At 47.0% G+C, this 17,930-nt stretch overlaps 1 long non-coding RNA gene across 6 annotated transcripts in view; it reads right to left on the bottom strand.

Moving 5' to 3' along the window:
• Window positions 1-2,082, bottom strand: part of LOC132004299 (uncharacterized) — a 129,505-nt gene extending 127,423 nt beyond the window's left edge. For all 6 annotated transcript variants that reach the window (XR_009400478.1, XR_009400482.1, XR_009400477.1 and 3 more), the window contains exon 1: window positions 1,327-2,082. This is a non-coding gene — a long non-coding RNA (uncharacterized LOC132004299). The remainder of the gene's footprint in view (window positions 1-1,326) is intronic.
• Window positions 2,083-17,930: the final 15,848 nt, after the last annotated feature.

Genomic DNA, 17,930 nt, shown 5'->3' on the forward strand with positions numbered 1-17,930 from the left:
TGTCTGTTCTCACACACTCTCCATTGGTCCCAGCTTCTCTCCTCAGAGAAATCATGCTATCTCAATCTTCGTTTTCAACTGTAAAAATGAAGACCTAGAGAGACAAAGAAATTTGCCCAGAAGGCACATCAGAGCTAGATAGAAGTCAACCTCTTGATCCTCTAAAGAGTTCATCACATTTCAGAGAAAGGAATGTTAATGTTAATTCTTCAGAATACTACCATGCAGGTAGGAAATTCTGCACGTAATACGCACTAAGAATGTATGTACTCAGGGGCAATTAGAGATGCTTGCTTTCAGAGAGACAGAAGTTGCTTCTACTACTGTGTTCCACTTCTACCTTCATGCTTAGCAACTCACCATACTTGGCTCTTTTGACTGGGAGTAGGCATGATCAGGCTTATTAAATTTTTTTGTTGTCGTTGGCTGGCTGGCTGGTTCTATTGTCTCCTGGTCCTACTGTCCTATTCCCTTCTCCAGTCTCCTGCATACACACTGCAGGCCAGCAGGGGTCCTCAGATCTCCCTCTGAACCACTGCACCAGGCTTGTCCTCCTTAGCTAACATTATCTTTTATTTAAACAGAAACAGTAGCCACCAATCTTGTTACATAACATGCAGGTATCCTAGGGTGTTAAACTAATGCAGCATCTACCCTTGGGGAGTGTTGATCTGGCAACACAAATATTCACTAGGAGAATATTGCTGAAATGTTGTAACAAGTTTCACTTCCTGGCCTTCCTTAGAATTTTGGAGGGGAAAGGACTTTAGAAATCATGCTATCTCAATCTTCGTTTTCAACTGTAAAAATGAAGACCTAGAGAGACAAAGAAATTTGCCCAGAAGGCACATCAGAGCTAGATAGATGTCAACCTCTTGATCCTCTAAAAAGAGTTCATCACATTTCAGAGAAAGGAATGTTAAACCTTTCTTTCCAAGTTTGTCAAATGCGAACAGTGACAGTGACTTGGCGCTCCTGCTTACGCCCAGATTGCAAATTTGAGTCTGATACATAAGTAACGAATGAAGTTGAGGCACTTTTGTTGTTTATACAAACATTTTACTGACATTAGGATTGGATTCACATCCAACCAGGCAAGGTATATTAACTGAATCCGATGTGAATGCAATGCATAGTAACTGAATCAGATCTAGTTTAAACACAGCTGGATAGAGCTGCAGGTGAAGTTGGAGCCACATGGGGGTCTACTCCAGTAACATTCTCAGTTTATGTGCAAACTGGCATATGGAAGGAGGTGGAGTCAGCTGTACCTCCAGGGGCATCTCACATCCTGAGAGCTGTTCAGTAAAACATGGGGTTTCTTACCGCTCTCTGAGGAACTGCAGAACCTTGGTGGTGACTTGAAAAGGCTGGGATCCTCTCTTCCCCTCACTCCTGCCAGCATTCTTTCTCAAATTGACCTGTTTTCCTGCAGGGAGACTACCCCACTCCACCCACCTGGTGCCTTCCTGGATTTCCTGACTGCCTGGGCTTATTTTTTAACCTTCTCTTCCTTGAAAAGCACTGATCCAGAACGTGGGCTCCTCCCCTCTGGTCACTGACCATCTCACTTCTCTAGACTAACCATCCGCATTTCCCTGCAAAAGCTTTGGAAAATCAGCAGCAATAGGGGGCTGGGGGCCTTCCAATTCCCCCACCACATCTTTCCTACTCTTACTCTCTGAAATTACTGGCAGAACACAGAGAAGTGGAGAAATGCCTTGCTTCGGACGAGGGCCTGGGCTGGTTTGGTATTATCTTACTAAATTCAGCTGGCCGGGGTCCTGAGGCCCTCTTCAGGTAACTTAGGCTCTGAGTTAGAAATGGCTAAGGTGTAAGGAGGGAGTTGCTGATTTGGCCCTACAAGTCTAAGTACTATACAGCCTCCCCACTCCTCATCCTAGGTTCCAGGAATCCCAGCCTTGACCTGGGGACAAAACCAAAACGCAAATAAACGGTCTCTTCCCAAGCACTGAAAGCCAACCATCCTCATCACTCTGTCTCTCTGTTCCTTCAGCCGGTGGCCCTGCTTAGCCAAGCTTCGCCCGCGGGCCAGACGGGGCTCTGGAAGCACTCCCCGCAACCCGGCCGGCCCAGGACAGAGGGGTGGGGGGTGGGAGGTTGGGGAAGCGGGGGGCGGAGTTCCGTCCTTCGCTGATTGGCTTGGGGCGGATGGGCTGCGGCCGAGCCGAGCCAACCCGCGGCGTGTTGCTAGGTGCTGAGGCGAGGGGATAGGCGCGGGGGCGCGTCCGTCACAGGGCAGCCCCCGGCCCCGACCCGGAGGGATGCGGAGTGGCGGCGGCGGCAGTGGCGGAGACTGTGGCTTTAAGAGCGCGCCCGGAGCCCGGGAGCCAGCCGGGCGGTCCTTCGCTGCTGCGCACCCCGGCGGAGCCGAGCCCAGCGCTGGCCGGACGGGGCAGCCTGCTGCCGGGTAAGCAGACCTGGCGCGCGGCGCGGCCGGGCGCGCGTGGGCGTGGGGCGCGCTGTCAGCGCGGACGCCTCGCACCCGGCGCCGGGCTCCGGTCCCGTAGCCCCTCCGGCCCGGCCCGGGCGGAGCGCGCGGCGCCCCCTGCGCTGCGCCGCCGAGGCGGGGTTCGGCGTGGGGTCCCCGTGGGGGCTGCGGACGCGCGGGGCGGGAAGCGGGCCGCCGGGGCCACGTGACCGGTTTGTTTACAAACACTGCCGGCCCGGCGGCTGGCTGCGGAGGGACCCGTGGCGGCGCGGGTTCCCGGGTCGGGGTCGGGGACTTGTGCGAGGAGCCGGGCAAGTCTAGGGTGCGTGCTTTGGCGGATGGGACTTGGACACCGGGTCGCTGCTGCTTCTCAGCATAGTTTCTGCGGGTTCGGGCTCCGTGGGGGTCGGGAGGGGTGCTTCGGGCGTTTTCTGTCCCCGGTGACGCTGGGCCTCCGCTGGAGACACTGGGTTCGAGGCCGCCGCCCCCAGCCTGTGGGGGACTGGCAGCCCACGAAACTCCCAGGAGCGCTTGGCCGGCCCTGGGCCGAGGTAACCGCAGCTGAGTTCCTGCCTGGCCACTTCCCGGAGCCTCCCCACCGCCCTTGCCAAGGGGGTGGGCGCCGAGTTCTCTCCTGCCCGATGGAATGTAGGGGCCTCTCCAGCGAGTACCTCCCAGGAACTGGCGCTGAGGGGCAGCCCAGACCTCTCACTGCTTTAAGTTCACCCTCCTTGGCCGCTGACCTCCTCTGGATGTCTTGACTCAAGTTGGGGGTTGGGGTAGCCACCTGTTCTTTTGGACGAAGCCCAGGAGACTGCCACCTCTGACTTTACTCTCAGCTTACAAACACTTAAAAAGCCAAGCGAGTGAGTGTCCTCCGTTTGTTTCTGTTGCAAGTTAGCAGAGCCTCCCATAGTCCCACCGCCATGAGCGGCACACGAAACTGCGCCTGAGTTTGCTGGGGTTTTTGCTTTTTGGCCTTCTTGTCAGTTTGCTGTCTTGGGGTTAACAAGGCTCTTTTTAAGTGAGTCCTCGCTTCTGGTGAATCTAAGGGCTAACAAGACTTCTAGCTATTTATCTATTCTTTGCCATTCCTCTGTTCTCTTTTGGTCCAGCAAGATGGGGTTCCCTGTCCTAGAGTGTTGGACGAGCAGGGAGGTTGTCTGCTTCCCTGTATCCCATTTGGTGACTGAACGTGGGCAGAGCAAGGAGCTTGGGGTTAGAACTTAAGTGACTTGCCAGAGGTAACTCCTGTCACTCACTGGCTCTGGGGAGGGACTTGATCTCACGTGCTTGATGCTCCTCAGTACTCTCCTGGTTGTGAGAAATCCGGGGCTTATAATGAGTGGGCTTGGATGACTACTCCCTAGCTTTCCTTTGACTTCATGGCCACAGGATGCAAAGATGGGCCGAATTTGAGTTCTATTCCTCCCATTTCCTTAGCACTTAGACTAAGGGTGAGTATTGCTCCTGATGAGGAACCTTTTAATTCCTCTGAGCTGTGATCTGAGTGGCTATAAGTTCTTTACCAAGGAACAGGTCCAGCCTGAGGAGAGTTGTGCTAGCTTCCCTTTGGCACCATCCCTTATCCCCAGCTTCATGGTAAGGGTCTCAGGCAAGAGTGGGGACTTTGGGGCTCATACCTCTCCTTAACTTATTTACCTTATTGGTTTAGGATTTGATAATAGAATTTCTGGGATCTGTCTTGGGATCTGTGCTTGAACTAAAATAAAAAAACTTGAAGTTAGGGGTGGAAAATGGGAAATAAACATCATGTACAAGGGTACCATTTTCCTTCTGCCCTCAAGGAGAGTGGTTTCAAACTTTGGGATCCAAAGTAAGGAATACCTTTTACATCACTGCACTGAGGTCCACAACTGTGATAAGTTCCAGGAAACAAATGTTCTTGCTACCTGCAGTGTGCTATTTTTTCCCCCTCCATTAAAAAACAAACAAAAAACCCAACTGCTGGTCATGGCCTGTTAATTTGATTTCTTTACCAAATGGGTGAATGGGTGATGACCCACTGTTAAAGAAGCATTGCTTTCTTAGGACAGAGGTCCTCAAACTTGAATGTGCACAAAGATGACCTGAAAAGTGTTTAAAAATGCAGTCTGTCAGTCAACTCTGGAGATGTTTATTCTCAGTGGGGTGCATTTTTATAAAGTGGACCATGACACTGTGATGCAGTTGGTCAATGAGAAACCCAGATCTAATGGGAATTGGGGGCAATGAACAATGAAAGGCATTATTAACTGGATATGAAGCATGCAAAGCCTTAGTCACGTATGTAACCTATTCTCTGCAAACTCAAGATCACTCATCTGCTGGTCACACTAGCCTAGGCTTTGAAAAGTCCAAGAGTGTGTTTGCTTTTAGCTGCTGTGAAGCCTTGGCCAAAGGAACCCCACATCCCTCCCACACCACCCTGCTCAGTCCATTTGAAGACTGCTGTTTGGTATTCTGTATCGCTGGATGTTTTAGGTATGTGGGATTGGGGTAGTGAGTAGTGCTGATGAGTATGCTGTACTATTCATAGATTATTAAAATCATTAAAACAGTGAAAAATCAGATAGTTTTGAGGCAGTGACATAGTTATTATGCCTGGGGTATTAACAATTGGCCTGTAGAAAATGTCAGTGTTGTTTAATAGCTGGGTATTCCAAGCCATGAGGCCTGGGGGAAGGGCAGGCAGGCTGTTGATTTTGTTTGGGAGTATGAGGGAGTCAGGGGTTTGTCAACAGTTGTTAATGATATTAGCATAAGTTGTTAATGAGATGAGTTGTTAATAAGCATTTCCCTGACCTCCTTGCCTACCTCAGCCCTGGTTCGTTCCTGTGATGACATCTTGGCTCCTATGTGCAGGTGAATCTTGTTACCTCTATCTCTACCTTCAGACACAAACATACCCACACCTGATGCATCCCTGTGTTAGAAGTTTTCCTTCTAACATGTTGATAAAAGAAATTGCCTTGAATTAATCAAAGCTGCATTTAGCTTCAAATAGAACTCTGTCCCAGTTCAAATTCAACAGTGGTCCTTCCTACCAACGGTATGCTTAATATGGGAATATTAACTGTAGTATTGTTGAAATGAATGATGTTTGGTATGGTCAAACTACTCACATTTAGGATGTCTGTTTTTGAGCCTGTAATAAAGAAGAAAGCAACAAATGGATGGCAGAGGATAGGATGTCCTAGTATAGAAAAGGAGAGGGAAGAGATGTCCAGGTAGTACTCAAATGGAGGATAAGTGTCAGTTTCCTTTGTCAGTTATCTTGGCATTTCCCTAGGGTCCATCAGCAAACCACTAGGTGCTCTGTTACATTCCCCTAGCCTGAAGGGGTCTAAAAACTGTGGAAAGGGAGTAATCTTTTTTAAACTTGAGCCTCCCAATTTTGGAAAGCCAGGGCCTGCGGGCTAATGGTATTTTGTTAGAGTTGATGGTTTTTAATGATCTTTTCCTTAACAAAAGATGAGACATGCATCTTTAAAGGACCACACCTACCCGAATTTTCCTGAGATTTGGGAATAGAGGCCCTGGAGGGTTTAAAATAAAATCAGATTATGCTATTCCCCTGGTTAAAGTTTTCCAGGGGCTTCTTATAATCCAACTCCCTTCCCTGTGGGCATTGTACATCTTGTCTCCTTCCTCCAGCCTCTTTCCCCTCATCTCTACAGGTCCTTATCAGGTCCGTGTGTGCCAGCTTTCCTCTGGTTTCTAAAATGTTAAAGGTTTGTTTTTGTCATTGGGCTTTTCTACTGGTAGTTATTCTTTCCAGAATGCAATTCTCTATAAATTTCTACGTGATTGGCTCTTGGGTCTCAGGGGAGAGCCTCTCTCAGATCAGTTATCTAGAACAACAGCTCCTGTCCCTGCCCCTCTTAATCCCCTTAATTTTGTTTTTTTTTTTCAAGGGACTTTAATACCATCTGGAAATACATTATCTGCTTGATGGCTAGATGCTTCTGTCTCACTGCTGACATTACCTGGCGGCCTGGTAGCTCTGGATAAATATCTACCCATCAGGGGAATGAATGAATAAAGAGAGTCAAGGTTTTGAGTCTCTAAGAGTAGGAAATAATACTTTCATTTTCAAGAGGAGAAGAGGAAAAGAATTTTTCTCTCCCTTTTCCTGGGGTGTGATAGTGTTCCCTTGGAATTTATTTCAGGATTTCCGCTTTTCACAATATTTTTCACCCTTTTACACTTTTTATTTAATAGGTCTCTAGAAGTTCCGTTGTCATTTTGTTGTGTCAATAAACAGCCCCCCGCCTCCCCCAGTAGCTTTATTTTGTTTTCACTTTTTCTGACAAACAAGCATTTCTACGAGTAATAACATTTCGTTAATACTACGAGGCACTATTAAGTAGGGCTAAGAACCCGGGCTTTGGAACCAAAAAGACCTGGATAATTAGCTTTGTGATCTTGGGCAATTTGCTAAAAATCTCTAAATCTCTGTTCTTTATTTGTAAAATAGGACTAATAATAGTTATTGTCTCGCAGAATTGATAAGACAAAATGAGGGGATGTGTAGGAAACCAGGCACAGAGCCTGGCACATAAACACTTGCTGTTAGCTTTTATTTATTTATTTTAAAGAGAAAGCACGTGTGCATGCGATCTGGAGGGGGAGAGGGGCAGAGGGAGAGAATCTCAAGCCCACTTTGGCCCACGTGATCAGCCTGACTTGGGTTTTCATCTCATGACCCTGAGATCATGACCTTAGCTGAAACCAAGAGCCCCACACTTAACTGACTGAGCCATCCAGGCTCCCTGCTGTTAGCTTTTAATAATAACACTCATAGTTAGATTTCCCTCCTCTCTTTGGCAGGAATTCCCAACCCATTGATTTGGGAGTGTGCAGTTAAGAGGGAGAAAACCACCAGATCTTAAGTTAGTGCCAGTAAATGAAGACGCAACATGTCACAGAGATCTATCAAGACTAGAGTGGAAGTTAGGAATCCTCTAATCACAAATTGCTGCCCAAATTTTGATAACACCTATGTGAAAGAAGTCATGGAAGTTTTTGGAAGGACATGTCGTCTTCCTGTTCCTCTGGCCATTCTTAGTTTATCCTTCGATTAAACTAGGCTGACTGAAAGCTGCGTATTTGGCCCATATTACCTCAGTCCCTCCAGAATTATTTTCACTGGGATGAACTTCGGTGTCCTGCCCTTTGCTTTCATGGAGGGACACAGTCCTAAACAGCTTTATAACTCTAGTATATTTCTCAAAAGGGATGGTGTTGCTGCTCCTTTAAGCTACAGTTTCACTTAGTATCCCCTTTAAATAGTTAATAGGAGAAATTTCATTCAGGGGCAAGTGCCAGAAAAAGCTTTGCCTTTCCTGAGGAATGGGCATAATATTTCTCTGTGGACAATTGGAAATCTATAACTGATCATGTTTCTCTTTTTTGCTTTGGGTGCCAGGAAGCACAGAGCCAAATCTGTGGCCTGACTTCAGTAACTTTAGGGCCCCTCATCCTAATTTTTTCCTTGTAATTTGTATTTTCTCTAATTTCAAGTTAATGATTTATCATTCTTTTTTTAATTGGAGAGCTGCTGCTTTGGGTATTAAAATCATTTCAGATTTTACATTTTAGAGATACAAACATTGAGGCTCAAGTAGGCAAAAAGGACTTGGTTAGGACAGAGCTAATTAAGGCAAAACAGAGACTGTAAACCATACCTTTCATTTCCAGGCCCAGATTTCTTTCTATTCCTGTATGTTCTTGAAGAATGTCATCTCCTGAATAAACCTCCAGATAACCCATAATATCCTGATCCTAGGTAAAGCCTACCTCCTTTCTGTGATGAGGCAAAGGAATATTCTGCCTATGAGGTAACAACACTGCCACTCACATTCTTGGTTGGGTCAACAGCCCTGTGCACTCCTGTTTCCTGAGCTACAACCTTCCCCTGTGGTCTTGAGAATGTGGTATGTCCAGAGTTGGTGGTTTTGATCTGAAACTAGATTGCCAGCTCAGAATGAAATTTGTCTCTAATGTCTGGAGTTCCCTTGTCTATTTCTTATTAGGGAAGGAAGGCTTGATTTCCAGATGGCCAATGGGTGTCAGTAAGGCTGAAACAGGGTCTTGTCATAAACAGAAGTGGCATTATTTTTATCTGATAAGAAATTTAATAATAGGAAATACTGACCTTACCAATGATTTGTTTTGTTTTCCCTGCTGTTTTCGGTTGTGAGTACCTGGGGCAAGAGAGGATAGGCTTGGAGCATATCCTGCCTGAGTCAGTAAAATTTTGATTCCTATTTTGGGCTGCTTAGAAGAGGAACCTCTGGCCTAGGGCTGAAAATGAACCTTGGTTTTGCTTTATTTTCCTAGCTAATAACAATTCAACAGATAACATAAGACCTTTGGGAGATGAAGATGGGATAAGCTATGGCCCCTGCCCCTAAGAGCATACACTCAAGGAGGAGTGATTAAGGCATATGTGTCAATAACTAGAGTATAAGGTACAAAAAGCTTAAAGTCATTATGGAGCTACAGAAAGAAGGGTGGGCGTTCGGAGATGGAGGTGTGAAGAATGATGAGGATTTAAACATGCAGAAACGCTCCCAGGGGGAACAGTGTGTGCAAAGGCACAGGGGTATGAACATAAAAGGTAGTGTAGGTGAATGTTCAGTAGGCACATGAGGTGTTGGAAAGAGAACATTGGGATTTTGCTTGGGCTGCTATTGCTACAGTTTACTTATTTTTTTCCCCCCAAAGTTTATTTTTTTAGCAGTCTTTATACCCAGCATGGGGCTCGAACCCACAACCCTGAGACCAAGAGTCCCATGCTCTACTGAGCCAGCCAGACACCGCACTATTGCTACAGTTTAGAGTAACTCCATGGAAATGGACTGTTGGCTTCCATTCACAGAAGTCTGTGAACAATGGTTAGTTGACATAGATAATAGACATCCTCAAAAATGGGACTATCCCTGGAGATTCCCAAACCTGGCTGCCATAAGAATTTCTGGTCCAACCACAGGCCTACAAAATGAGAATTTTCAGCTAGGGAATCTAATAAAAGCAAGCAAATAATAGTGCCCCTACAGTTTTCCCGTTTTTTCCTTTTTTTTTTTTTTTTAAATTAATTTGACAGACAGAGATTACAAGTAGGCAGAGAGGCAGGCAGAGAGAGAGGAAGGAAAGCAGGTTCCCCACAGAGCAGAGAGCCTGATGCGGGGCTCTATCCCAGGACCCCGAGACCATGACCCGAGCCGAAAGCAGAGGCTTTAACCCACTGAGCCACCCAGGCGCCCCCCAAGTTTTTTTCTGATGTCGTCACCCCTACATGTCTGAGGCCTGGGAATAACGGAGGTAGTTGATCTTCTTAGCAGAAACCATCTACGCAGCATCTTTGACCTTTAGCCTCCTTCCCCTCACTGTATTTTGCCACTTCCTTTCCTTTCCTTGTTTGTATCTCCTGCATGTGTCCTCCATTATGTTTGCCTCCTGTTTATCTCTTCTTTTACTGCTTTGGTCTTTTGTCTCTTGGGGGGTCCCTCCCTAAATTGATCCACAGCCAAATGGACTGTAAAGTAGAAATGAATTCTCTTTCAGGATTTGTTGTATTAATGGTATAAGCATGTGTACTGTGTATAAATGCAAATTAAATAGGGCATTTGGTTAGTTTTCCTTACATGATTCTTTTTTTCCCCCTCAAATCCTAAAGGAAACAAATGATCCCTATGTATGACTGCTGCCTTAAAGCTAAAAATTCCTTAGCAGGAAGATATGACAGAAACTTATAACTGGTTTTTTTCTTGTGCCTGATCTGTTGTCCTGCTTTCTGGTTGAGGTTATTCCCTTCCCTCATTTGTTTTCTCGTATTTCTGTAATTAAAAGTTGAAGCGGTGAGCCAGCTCTGAGAGTTTGAAGATGTTCTAAGAGCACTTGGTCTTGCTCTGGAAGGTGTTCTGCTTGTTGCTCTAATAAGGGCTTAAGGACCAATGACGCCCATCTTCCCTAGCTCATCTGGGTTGAAGGATCCATGTGGGGTAGAGGTAGAGGTTTGTCCAAGGATTCAAATCCTGGTCCTGGTACTTTCTAGTGGAGTGATCTTAGGTGAAATGTTTAATTTCTTGAACTTTTTCCTCACTTTTCAAACAAGAGTAATCATAGTAATTCCTGCCTCTCTGGAGAGACGAGGAAGCAGGCTCTCTGCTGAGCAGAGAGCCCGATATGGGGCTCGATCCCAGGACCCTGGGATCATGACCTGAGCTGAAGGCAGAGGCTTTAACCAGCTGAGCCACCCAGGTGCCCCAGGAAATTATTATTATAATCTGTAGAGTCCTGGAGCCTTACTGACAGCAGATGACTACTCCTCTTACCTCCTCCCCTCACTTCCTACATTCCTTCAACCAAGGAGTCTGAGCTCTTACTGTAAGCCAGGCTTTGGCCTGGGTTGGAAGGATGATTAACCAGAAGTGGTCTTGGGCCAGGAATGGCTCACAACCGGGGTGGGGGTGGGGGGGCAGGGACTTAACCATAAACAACCAGCTTTGTGGATGTTTCTTGAATTATATGAAAAGCTGCCCTGGCAGCATCCATGGCGCCCCTTGATGTGCCAGGCCTGAAAGGAAAAGTAGTTCTCATTCTTCCTAACGTCTGTCTGCCATTCCCATAACAGGAGAAATCTAGAAAGCTGCTCTAGAATCAGTCGTTCTCTCTCCCATCCTCCTCCTCTTCCTCTTTAGTAGATGGCAACAATACTAGATGGCAGTTTAATAATTCTTAGGACAGGGGCACCTGGGTGGCTCAGTGGGTTAAGCCTCTGCCTTCGGCTCATCAGAGGCCTCTGACCTCTGATCTCAGGCTCCTGGGGATCAAGCCCTGCATCAGGCTCTGCTCAGCAGGGAGCCTGCTTCCTCCTCTCTCTCTGCCTGCCTCTCCGCCCACTTGTGATCTCTCTCTCTCTCTCTGTGTCAAATAAATAAATAAAATCTTAAAAAAAAAAATTCTTAGGACAGTATACATCCATCTTTGAGCTGGTGAAGCTTGGGACTTTAGACATACAGGCCTCCCTTTGAAAGTGCTTCTGCCTCCCCATCTCGTTTGAGTTTTAAATTCAGTTTCCAAATTCCAATTGGGGAGAAGCGGGGAGCCCAGCCACAGATGTCAGAGTCTAGAGTTTGGGATTTATTTGAATTGGGAGATTAAAGTGAGGACGCCAAAGGCATGCTGACAGCTGAACAACAGAATTGTATTGGCAGATTGGGGATGGATGGTTTGTAACTAATTGGGGCCCCAGCTGTTCCCTGGGGAGCAGCAGTTAAAGAGAAATCAAGGTCATGCAGTGCCCAGGGTCCAAAGAAGTTCATTTATTCAGTAAATAATATTTGATCTTTGAGAGTGTCAGATACAGACGACAGTCACATAATCTCCCCAGTAAAACACAGCTGCAGCTGTGAAGAGTGTTCTACCTGTGGGAGAGGAACCTGGGCAGTGGGCGTTGGTGGAGGCTAAGGGGACGGGTCCCCTGTGAAGTCACTTCCAAAGATTGTCTGCCATGTCTTCGCTATTTTCCAGAATGTTGTTTTCTTCATAGATCTTCTAAGTGACGGTTTTACACTGTGGTTCAAGTGTAGCCCTGTCTGGGGGCAGAGGGATGGACCCAGCCCCATCTGGGTCCCAGATCATGAGAAAAAGGTATTTATTTTGTTTTCACTAGGATTGTCTTCTCTGAGCCTGTACAGTACAAGGACTGATGCTGAGGGCAGCAGTCTCTGGGGAACTGGAGGGAAAGGGCAGATCTGGCCTTGTTTTGAACATAAAATTGAGGGGCAGGGTTTAGGGACCCCTTTCCTTGCTGACCTGAACCGAATCTGACAGTTCATTTTTCTCCTCCTCACACTGTCCCAGGGAGGTTCTGTGGGGACCACCCTGGGAGAAAGAACCTTTGTGGGTTGGAAGTCTGAGGGTTTCTCTGGGGGTCAGAAGTCCATGCCAGTCTGGCGAGGGTCCCTTGGGAAGCTACCTGGTGGCACTCAGATGGTGTGAAGGGCCAGGGGAGGTGGAATGGGAAGTACTTCTGCCATCTGACAGCACAGATACAGGCATCAGACAGTCTTGTCATGTGTTGTGTTGGAGCCATGGCACCACAGTTCTGAGTTTCATGCTCCATCCCAGCCCAAGCAAGTTGACATCACAGGAGTTTGCTGGCTTTTCAACTTTGTGGAATTTTCATGGTATGCGAGTCCCGTGTGATGGCCAGAATTAGATATTTTATTTTATTTATTTTATTTATTTTTTTAAAGATTTTATTTATTTATTTGTCAGAGAGAGAGCAAGCGAGAGCGAGCACAGGCAGACAGAATGGCAGGCAGAGTCAGAGGGAGAAGCAGGCTCCCTGCGGAGCAAGGAGCCCAATGTGGGACTCGATCCCAGGACACTGGGATCATGACCTGAGCCGAAGGCAGCTGCTTAACCAACTGAGCCACCTAGGCGTCCCAGATATTTTAAATGTACTGGATAGTGTTTAAGTAAGATTAAAAATATCAGCTTTACAGGGCAGCACAGTTTCACTGATGGTCACTCATTTTACTCCGTTAATTACCATTTATCAAGATTCTCCGGAGGGGGATAAAAAGACTCTAATATGCCTGAGACTAGGAGTCCTGGGGAAACCAAGGGGCGTTAAAGACTGGACTTGAGCTGCAGGAAGCTCCCAGTCTGGGAGACAGATGGGAACAGTGTGATGGAGTGCCATTCAGGCAAAAAGAGGGTTTTGCATGCTGGGAAGAGGGAGCCACCCCCTCTGCTTAGGGTCTCATTTGGGTATTAAGGGATGATCGGGCATTTACCAGGTGGTTAAGATAGGTTAGGGCTTTGCAAGAGGCTGAACCAGCTTGGGAAAAGGTAGTGAACAAGCTTGGTCCGCTGGGGAAACAGGTTTGCAGGGAGGTGGGAAGGTGACAGTGAAGAAAGATAAGGAGAAGGAGAATCAGCCCAGTTTCTTAGTGCCACTGGAGGGGTTGGACCTTGTCCTATAGGCTGCTAGGAAACCACATGAGCGATGTGATCAGATTGTGTTGTATAAATAGCATTCTAGAATGGGCTGGAGAGGTAAGAGCTGAGTCAGGGAGACCAGTTTAGGAAGCTGTCACGTGAGTTCAGGATGAGGGAGGGGAGGGCTCACACAGTACTGCTGGCCATAGCTATGAAGATGGCTGTGGGATACTGGATTACAGAGCCAGCTGTCTAGGGGACTGAAGGAATACGACATAGAAGGGAGAGAAAGAGTGAAGGGTCTTGACTGCTTTGGCAACTTGGCCTTCAGGAGAAAGGAACAGAATTAGGGTGAGGATGGTAGGAACCAGGGGAAGGGGAAAATGGTGCTGGCTTTGGAGGCATTTGCTTTGAAATGCCTTCCTAGGAACCAGTGAGAGGCCTCCTTTAGAAAGGAATCCAGGCGTCAGGGGCAGGAGGCAGAAGTTTAGAAGACTTGGGTGTGGCTAAGGATGTACATGGGGAACAGGCAGTCAGGCACGTGGTAGAAACACACCTCCAAGGAGGAGGAGGAAGGAAGAGCAGCCAGAGAGGTGGAGGCTTAGAGAAAGAGCAGCAGCAGGAGAGGCATGAGGTGCAGAAGGAGAGAGTTTGAGGGAAAAGTAGGCTGAACCAACCACAGGAGAACTAACTGAATGCAATACCAGAGCCAAATGGTGTTAGCATTCAAAAGTATTAGTGTTTGGACTTGGCATGCTGGAGGCTACCCATGTTTTTGTAACTCAAAAGCCTGGTTGTGATAAATGATATTCATGGAGCTTTGCCAGAAGGCTCTGTAGCTCTTCCATTCCTCTGGAGAGTCTGTATCAGTGGATCTAGCCAGATCATCAGAAAGCTGTGTTCTTGGGCTGCCCTGACTTGACCCCCATGTAGAATCCCTTTTACTGAATTGCCCTTTAGTGTTGACTTAAGCTGTGCATTTTCATGGAGGGACCTCTGAGAAGCAATCTTGGAAGAGTTTCATGGTAGGAACTATTGGTGTATGCTGAAGATCTTGTCTACTGGTTCATTGCTCATGGTTCCCTCTGCAACCACCCACAGGAGAAATGTCTCTTAGAAGATCTGTAGCTTAAGGGCCGTTTGGGTGGCTCTGTTTGTGAAGTGACTGTCTTTGGCTCAGGTCATGATCCTGGAGTCCCAGGATCAAGTCCTGCATCAGGCTCCCCACTCAGTGGGGAGTCTGCTTCTCCCTCTGACCCTCTCCCCTGTCATGATTGCACACTTGAGCACAGCACTCTCTCTCTCTCAGATAAATAAATAAATACTTCAAAAAAATCTGTAGCTTGAACAACCAGGATTTATAGGAACTGTAAACCTTATTAACTACTGATTTTTCTTTTCTGCCTTGCTTACTACAGAGCTCAAAGCCAAATATGCAATTGAAATTCAGTAAATATTTAGCAGCTTAATATAAACATGCATTTCTCTGTCCTAACTCACCTTGTGTTCTTCTGCTTTTCTTACCCTAATTTCATCTATTTTAAAAGTATTGTTTGGGGGTGCCTGGGTGGCTCAGTGGGTTAAGCCTCTGCCTTCAGCTCAGGTCATGATCTCAGGGTCCTGGGATCAAGCCTCTCGTCATCGGGCTTTCTGCTCAGCGGGGAGCCTGCTACCCACCCCTCCACCCCCGCCTGCCTCTCTGCCAACTTGTGGTCTCTGTTAAATAAATGGATAAAATCTTAAAAAAAAAAAAAGTATTGTGTGTTTTTGTAAGTTACCTTAAATCCTCTTTTTGGAGTTGGGAGTTGTATAAGAAAAAGGAGGAAACCATTGATGAACTTTAGTCAGGTGTCCTTGGTAATGAATCTTCAGACAGATCATTTGGGTTTTTAACATTATTTTTTATTGAATTTGTGGAAGCAATGCAAAGTAGTACCTGATCTCTTCACAGCCAGCTAGTAGCAGCTACTTCTGTCTGATACCTGGTGAATTCCATGCCAGTGTCTGGATGTTCAAGGGGAGCCACCTTCCCTCTCTGTAGATGTTCTGACCGATGCAGGCCTCATGTGGGGAACTTCCCAGGTCCCCAGAGTGCTGAACTAAGGGCCATTTAGTAATACATTGCTCTGCCAACAGATGTTGCGAAGGCACCATCCAGCAGCCATTTCTGAGTGGGCTCTGCATGACTGACATGTTCTGTGACCTCGCTGAAATCAAGGTCTTACCACAGTGAAGGCTGGTGGTTGGCTACTGGGCTCTGGGGCAGGATTTGGCTGGCGGTGACATCCTTACAGCATGGAATCGGGACTTAAAGAGCCGAAGGAATCTTAGAGCTCATGTAGGATAATCATCTGACAGATAAGACTAGGCCCTGTGTCCAGGGTAGAGATGAATGGTTGGCTTTGTTTATGAAAGACCATGGTTCCTTGACGGTCCAAGCTGACTTTTATTATCATCAGGATGAATTTGAAATGAAGTACCACCTGGGCCCGGTGCTGTACAGTGGGTAACTATGAAGCGATGACAGTGATTTTCCTGTGTGCCTTGCTCATCAGCTCTACGGTCGTTATAATAGGGGCATTTCAGTAAAGTTGTTAGTAGTGGCCTCATGAGTCAATGTGGGCTGCCAGGGTAACTTTTCCACTGCGATAAGTGATGGATTGGTCTGTTGTTTGGAATGATACAGCAATAATGTAAGATCCCCAGCTAAGCCACAAGAACCTGCTTAAAACCACAACGTACCTGTAAGTGGATTAATTTAGGCCCTAACCCTCTGACCACCATGAATCAACGTGGGAGACAGAGACACTGCTCATTTGGGTCATGTGAATAGGAACAGTTCCCACACTTTTTCTCCGTTGCTGGTGAGGACGATTGTAGCTAATTAGCAGTGTTGAAGGCAAACGCAGGTGCCAGGTGCTGTGCTGAGTGCTCTACTTGGAATGTCTCATTTGATTTCTTTTGTCTCCTCCACAAGGTAGGCAGTGTTGGTCCTTTTCAGGCAACTTGCCCAGTGGTGAGGCAGTTAGCGAGTGAGAAGAAGCGAGACTGGACCCAGGTCCGTTGGCTTCTAGATCCTGTAAACCCTCACTTATTTGATGGTCCAAGAAAATTGGGTCTCCGCTCCCTGGTCTGGGTTCAGGATTCTGGTGAGATTAGGAATGGGGAAGGAGGACCTTCTTCCTCCTGGGATAGAGGCCTTCAAGGACATTGTCTCTTTTTTCTGCCTCCCAGTACTAGAAATGGCTCACCAGGTCCTTTTCCACTGTTGCCTTTTATTGCCTCTAATTAGGACTTCTCTCCCAATACATGTATATATTTAACCTAGGCCCCACAAAAGCATGATTTCCATGGACCTGGATATCAATGACAGGCCTTTGGTTCACACCCAGGACTTAGAACATCTGTAGTCCTGAAGAACCATAGTTGTGGGCATCTTGGCACAGGATCTGACTGGGGGCAGTCAGGGTAGAATAGTATTTCATGGGCCTTGGGGACCCAGAGGAACTTTGCCTCCTACCTCGTTACTAGAGGGAGAAGGGAGGGGCCTCAATCGTGTCTGCTACCCACATGGGTGGGTGGACTGGTCTAGTCAGAAGCTGGATAGGACACAGAGGGAGTTTAGTTCATTAATGGCTGCTACTGTGTGCTGCGGAGTCCAGGGAGTACAAGAATGTGGTCCCTACTCTTGGAGCTTACCCCTAGTAGAGGATACAGAGGCAGAAAAGGATAATTTTAGTTTTGATATAGTAAGTGTTTCAGTAGAGGTGAGCCCAGTGGAAGGACCAATAAACCCCATGTGGAGGTGAGTGGTGTTTTGTTTTTTCCCCCTTAAGATTTTTATTAAAAAATTCTATTTATTTGAGAGAGAACATGAGCAGAGAGGGAGAAGCAGACTCCCTCCGAGCAGGGAGACCGAAGCAGGACTCGATCCCAGGACCCCGGGATCATGATCTGAGCCGGAAGCTGACGCTCGGATCATGATCTGAACTGAAAGCACCCCCCTGAGCTGAGTCTTAATGGACAAGTTAAAGGGCCTGGTGAGGGGCGCCTGGATGGCTCAGGTCATGATCCTGGGGTCCTGGGATCAAGCCCCATATTGGGCTCGGCTCCCTGATCACTGGGGAGCCTCCTGCTTCTCCCTCTGCCTGCCACTCCCCCTGCTTGTGCTCTTCTCTCTCTCTGTCAAATAAATATTTTTGAAAATAAAAGAAGTAATACCTCCAGCCACAGTAGAAGACCATCCCATTGTTTTTGTTGGGTGTTTGGTGGAGGGTGGGCAAAGACTGCCGGGAAAATAAGTAGGGTGTGGAATCACAAACCACTTCTACTCCTTTCTAGCTCAGTGACTTTTGGCAAGTTATTCAGCCACTGGACCCTTAGCTTCCCCAACTGATCCGAGCATACACAGTGTTGGCACGCAATACACACCACAATTATAACTATTATTACTCTTACTGGTCAATTAAAAAAAAATGCTGCTGCTTAAAAAAAAAGATAAAGGGGGGCGCCTGGGTGG

The sequence above is a fragment of the Mustela nigripes genome, chromosome 16, assembly GCF_022355385.1.
Source record: "Mustela nigripes isolate SB6536 chromosome 16, MUSNIG.SB6536, whole genome shotgun sequence".
NCBI classification, from domain to species: Eukaryota; Metazoa; Chordata; class Mammalia; order Carnivora; family Mustelidae; genus Mustela; species Mustela nigripes.